Raw genomic sequence first — 5,970 nt, 5'->3', positions numbered from 1 at the left:
GCCTCATTGTGTGGACGGGTGCAGCGTTAAATTGGTTTAACGCTGTTAAAATCAGTATAAACGCGTAGTGTAGACCAGGCCTAAGCCCCTTTTGTTTCCTGCCAACTTTAGGTTAGGGACTAGAAGCTTGATCTGCTTTGGATTTTGCTTTTCAGATGCTGGATCCAGATGGTGGCTTGTCCATTTGGATAACGGGGCAGGGATTGATCCAACAGAACCTTTCTTTGATTTTTGGAGAAAGCTGATTGTAACTTACATTCTGTGTTGTGATTATTCTTGTGCCAGTCTAAGTAGCATTAATCACTGCCTCAGACTGCTACCATATAACAAATTAAATGTACATTAATCTATTTTTGAGGATTTTTCTTTCTAGATAAAATGGGCTTCAGAACTGTGGATATTGATTTTTACTCTCTGTTTTGTAGTGCTTTGCCTGTATCTAGTGCTTTCCATCTCAGGATCTCAGAACCTTTCCCAATCCCCAGGGATGCAAGTGTCATGATTCCCCTTCGGCAGGCTGGGAAGCAGGGGGAGACAGAGTGGAAATTTCTTGCCTGAGGTCACCCAGTGAGCTGTGTCAGGGAGAAGGAGGGGAATTTGACCCCACATCTGATTTTCAGTCATGTGCTCTATCCACTAGCCAATACTTCCCTTCATGCTTCCTTAGCGGTAACACCTGACAGTTAAATGTCTTTATCTTTACAGCTTTCTCCAGGTTTGAAACCTAAGAGGAAGTCCCACTGCTCTGCAGTTCACTGTGCTGTGGGAGGGATGTGAAAGGCAGCCTGAACTCTGTTCTTTCTGGTCCCCTTTTAGCTGTATTCTGGGCTTGCGGAGCTGTCAGGAATGACACCTGCCCCTAGGGCAGTGTCTGTTCTTCTCAAGGGCCATATTAACTTCATTGTGCAGTTCAAAACATCAAAAAGGGGAAATGAATAATGGAGCCATTATAAGGCGCCTTCCCCTTTCATTCTGTTGCTTGCCTGAGCCCAAGCATGTTGCAGGTCTGAGAGATGCTTTTGTTTCCTGGGTGTGCCCCTCTTATTGCTTTTTACTAGAGACTTGCCAAGCCGCCTAAGGACCTGTGCATGCATGTGTGTATGTGAGCTGGGTCTCTCTGAGTTTGGAGAGTGGCCTGGCTTATGTGGGGAGGAAAAGGCCTGGGAGGATTACCCGTTGATGAGTAAGGGAAGGCATGGATTAGGGTTAGGGTGCTTACCTCTTAAGTAAGATGGTGCGTGGTGGTGTCGGGAACCTGATAGAGGAAAGAGTCCTTAATGCTGCATTTGCCCCCAATACAATGGGGAGTGTGAGAGTTTGAACAAAGCCCTTGAAGAGAAGTGTCTATGGCCATGTACCAGCCCTGGAGAGCAAGGAGCTGTGTGTCTAGCACAGTGGTCTCCAACGTGGTGCCCGTGGGTGCCATGGCACCTGCCGGGACATTTATGTGTGCCCGCCTAGTGCCCAGCAGTGGACCTGCGGGGAACAGAGAACTCAGGCTCCAGGCGCGGTGTTCTCTGTTCCCAGAAGGTGCGGGGCCTGCCTAGTTCCCAGCAGGAGAGAGAAGCTGGGGCCCCGCACCTGCCAGGGACAGAAAACTCTAGGGCCACAGGCTGTAGGCACCGGTGTTCTCGGTCCCCGGCAGATGCGGGGCCACGTCTTAAGCCAGAGCGAAGCTGCGGCCCCACACCTGCAGGGGACAGAGAACTCTGGGGCTGCAGGCGCTGGTGTTCTCGGTCCACGACAGATGCGGGGCCCACCTAGTGCCCAGCAGAGAAGAGAATCTGGGGCCCTGCGCCTGCTGGGGACAGAGTACTCCAGAGCTGCAGGCACTGGTGTTCTCTGTCCTCGTGGCTTTTCTCCAGCTTCTCTCTGGATTCATATATTATGTAATATTAAATATGTGTTTTGTATTATTTAATGTACAATACAAAATAAGCCTTGAAAAATTGTTGGAGCCCGCCACACTCTTCTGAAAACATGAATGTGCTGCTGGTCATTAAAAGGTTGGGGACCACTGGTCTAGCATGTACCACTCAGATGCCCCCTCTCCCCGAGGGCTCATCCTGTTCTGCGATCAGGTGGCTGTAACAGCTTTCAGAGAAATTGCTGAAAAGGAATCTGCTCCCTGATCTGATTAAGGTGGGTCAGCCCAGGATAGGAACAGTAAGCTCAAGGCTGAGGTGCACGGATAGAGCTGTGTGTGTGGGAAGCCCAGGGCTGGCATAGCAGTGGGGGCTGCAGGTCAGAACTGAAGCCATTGGTGTGCAGAAAGCCTGCACAGCGCCTGGTGCTCTGCCTGGCTCCAGCCAGTGCTCCTCTTCTCTAACTTTCATCAAAAGTTAACTTCCACATTTTTTAACGGCAGAAAATATTCTGACAAGAGCTGGCTGTGGTTACAGTGGCTTTCCTGGTGGCCCTGCTGGGGTTGGGTTTAAGCAGGTTCCTTAACACACGAGCTGTTGGCTGGGGGACACTCCTCCTGGAGGTGTCTGTGGAAGGGATTCTGTTCTCTATGTGTGTGTTTAGGGAAGGAAAGCTATGAAACGCTGTATGTATTTAGACTGCCTGTACAAGTTTGTTTTGAAGTTACAGAATCAGCCGCCTAATTGGAGACAATTGTATTAATTATCACCCCCTGCTGGTAGTCCCTAGTGGCTTATTCCTTCCCCCAGTGTTGGTTCAGTCTGCCAGGTAGAGCAGTTATATGGTTAATCCACTGAAAATAGGTGGGAGGAGTAAATTCCTTGTCCTCTGGTAAGGTGGCAGTTCTCTGTTGGAATGTGAGGAGTTGCCGTCAGCTATCCCTGGAGGTGCAAATCCCGGAATGCTGGAAATCACCCAACAGGTAGCTAGAGCTATTGAAGTGAAAGAGAAAACCTCATTTGCCTATGGTGTATACACATCTCTAACTGCCTGTGCTGCAGGGCCTGATGGCAGTGGAGAACTGGGAGAGCAGACTGCTAAAGCCAAAGGCTTGGTTAGGTTGATCTGAGATTGCCCTGCAGTTTGTCACTAAGCACCAAGCAGGTTCTGACCCCTCCCGCATATTGCAGGTATGCTGCAACAGCCTGGCTGTGAGCAACATGGTCACAATGCTCTGAAGTCAAGCCCATGGCAGGGGGCCAGCCCTCTGGGCCCCCTGGCAGGAGTCTGATATGGATTAATTTCCTCCTTGCCGTGCCTTTGCAGGTCCTGCACAATGATTTGCCTGCAGGTGGTTGCTGCCCTATGCCTCTTGCCAGCCCTGCTCTCATTTCCTAGCCCACAGTGCTGCTACCAAGCCGCAGCTTTGGCTCAGCCAGTCCTGGAGCTGACAATGCACTGCAACAAGGCATGTTCCCAGCGAGAGGCCAGTCTGGTCCCCCATGATTTCCAGGAACACCTCTTCTCTGAGACTATGTGCCATTGGTACCCACACGCTTACCGCAGTGGAGCTGGGTCCCTTTGTGGGCAGCATGGAAAGAAAGAGGCAGAGGCACAGATGGATGATTTTTTTCTCAGTGGGCACTGGTTTCTGCTGGACTTCCCCTTCTCTCATTCAGTCAGAATCACCACAGGGCGCACTGGTGTCTGAGCACCAGGTGCTCACCGCTGCCCACTGCATCCATGATGGCAAAGACAATATCGGGGGCGGGGCACAAAAATCGAGGTGGGTTTCTTAACACTGGCCCAGAATACTGGGAATGAAACTGAACCAGGGAAGCTAGTGATGCACTATGCGCAGGTGACACGCACATGGGTGCCCAAGGGCTGGGTCCAGGGCTCCAACTCCATCAACACATGGATTATGATTATGCCCTGCTGGAGCTGTGCAGACCCCATCAGTGTCCCTACATGATGCTGATAGTGGCATCAGCAATGGAGGACGTGGCTGAGAAGAGGATCCATTTCTCTGGGTTTGACAGTGACTGGCCTGATAAGCTGGTTTACTGATTCTGTGGCGTGGAGGATGACGGCCCACCTCATCTACTAGCACTGTGATGCCAGGCTTGGTGCCTCTGGCTCTGGGGTCTATGGCAAGATGTGGGACCGCAAGCAGCACAAGTGGGAGAGGAAGGTTATTGGGATCTTCTCAGGTCACAAGTGGCTGGGGAACAGCATGACTATAAAGTGGCTGTTTGCTTCACAGCCCTGATGCTTGCTCAGATTTGTTACTGGATCAAAGGAGATTATACAAACTGTCAGAATGAGTGAGCTGGGGACTTACCCACCATCCTCCCCAGAGACTGGGTTCGGGGGCTCCCTGACACTGATCTTGCCCTGTCCCTGGGCTCTGCACAGGCATGTGAGGTAGGGATGAGCCTGTGCTGCTTCCTGGCAAGGCTGCTACACTGCCAAGTCTCCGGGCTGGTCTACACTACGGGGTAAAATCGATTTTAGATACGCAATTTCAGCTACGTGAATAACGTAGCTGAAGTTGAATATCTAAAATCGATTTACGCACCCATCCTCACCGCGCGGGATCGATGTCCGCGGCTCGCCATGTCGATTCCGGAACTCCGCTGGGGTTGGTGGAGTTCCGGAATCGATATAAGCACGCTCAGGGATCGATATATCCCGTCTAGATCAGATTGTGTCTCAGGTCTGCAAGTCACTTGGGATCAACTGGGGAAAGGCAGGAGCAGGACCACAGTCACAACTCTCCCCCTCTCCTCCAGCCCCAGGCAACATTGGCTTAAGGGCAATTACAACAAAGCTTTCCCTTCCCATGTAGCTCTGTGTGGACAAAGGTGCACTCCTTTCCTTGTGCTCCCTGAGGCTGGTGGGTGTGTGAAGCCTGTGGCAATGTGCACACAACACAGAGGCTGGGCTCTCTCTTTGCTCCCATGCCATTCAGTCCTAGTCCACTGCATGAGCACCTTGCTCACCTGGCCAGAGATGCACAGTCCCTATTTCCAAAAGGGCTAGTGAGTGGTTGGAGCCCCTGGGGCTGAAGTTAGTGTGATCTGTGTCCCCCAGCACCATGGTTTTACAAAAGCAGCCTGAAAGAGACCGCTTGCATTCAGTGTGTTACTTCTGAAGACTGAGGTTCTGTGTGTTTGCTTCTGAGCTGCACTGAACTTCTATTGGGTGCTGGTGAAAGGGGCCTGAATGGCAGCCCTGGAGACTGACTCTTTTATGCACAGCGAGGAGCCCAGCTGGGATGGGAGTGGGGCCGGTCCCCATGGCTCATCCAGTCATTGCCCTCTGATAACACTCTCTGCAAGGCCAGGTCTAACTGGTGTAGGATGGTAAACACCTGTTCAATAAGAACTGCACTGAGAGCCACCTCCCCCAACCCCCACCATTTTTTTTCACAGTAGGGCTCCTAAGGGTATGGCTACACTTGGAAATGTGCAGCGCTGGGAGTTACAGCTGTGTTCATACAGCTGCGTACGGACAGCGCTGCAGTGTGGCCACACTGACAGCTACCAGTGCTGCAGTGTGGCCACATTTGCAGCATTTGCAGCGCTGTTGGGAGTGGTGCATTATGGGCAGCTATCCCACAGAGCACCTCGTCCCATTTTTGGCGCTGTGGGTTGTGGGAAGGGGACGGAAGGGTGCGGGTCATTCCGCTTCCTGTCCCAATGCCCTGTGGTGCATCGCTACACATCCCAGCAGTTTGGTGCCATTGTGAGTCTGCAGCACGATTTCTGTTAGAAATGGAGCCTGAGCTGCTGAGGACTTTGCTGATGAATGTCGCCAGCACATCATGTTTGGCAGTTGAGCTATTCCTTCGGCGCCAAAATGACAGTGAGGAGGCCGATGATGATATTGCTTCGCCTGATGTGCATGATACTAAATTGCTTGTGGCAGTAATGGACGTGCTCAGCACCGTGGAACGCCGCCTTTGGGCTTGGGAAACAAGCACTGAGTGGTGAGATCACATCGTCCTGCAAGTCTGGGATGATGAGCAGTGGCTGCAGAACTTTCGGATGAGAAAAGCCACTTTCATGGGGCTGTGTGCTAAGCTCACCCCAACCCTGC

At 51.8% G+C, this 5,970-nt stretch overlaps 1 pseudogene; it reads left to right on the top strand.

Annotated features, from left to right (window-relative positions):
- The first annotated feature begins 3,319 nt into the window (after nt 1-3,319).
- LOC116822921 (serine protease 23-like) lies at nt 3,320-4,313 on the top strand (annotated as a pseudogene).
- The last annotated feature ends 1,657 nt before the right edge of the window (nt 4,314-5,970 follow it).

The sequence above is a fragment of the Chelonoidis abingdonii genome, chromosome 8, assembly GCF_003597395.2.
Source record: "Chelonoidis abingdonii isolate Lonesome George chromosome 8, CheloAbing_2.0, whole genome shotgun sequence".
Classification (NCBI taxonomy): Eukaryota; Metazoa; Chordata; order Testudines; family Testudinidae; genus Chelonoidis; species Chelonoidis abingdonii.
The sequence above is the reverse complement of the archived record's forward strand: the minus strand, read 5'-3'. Positions and strand labels throughout refer to the sequence as shown.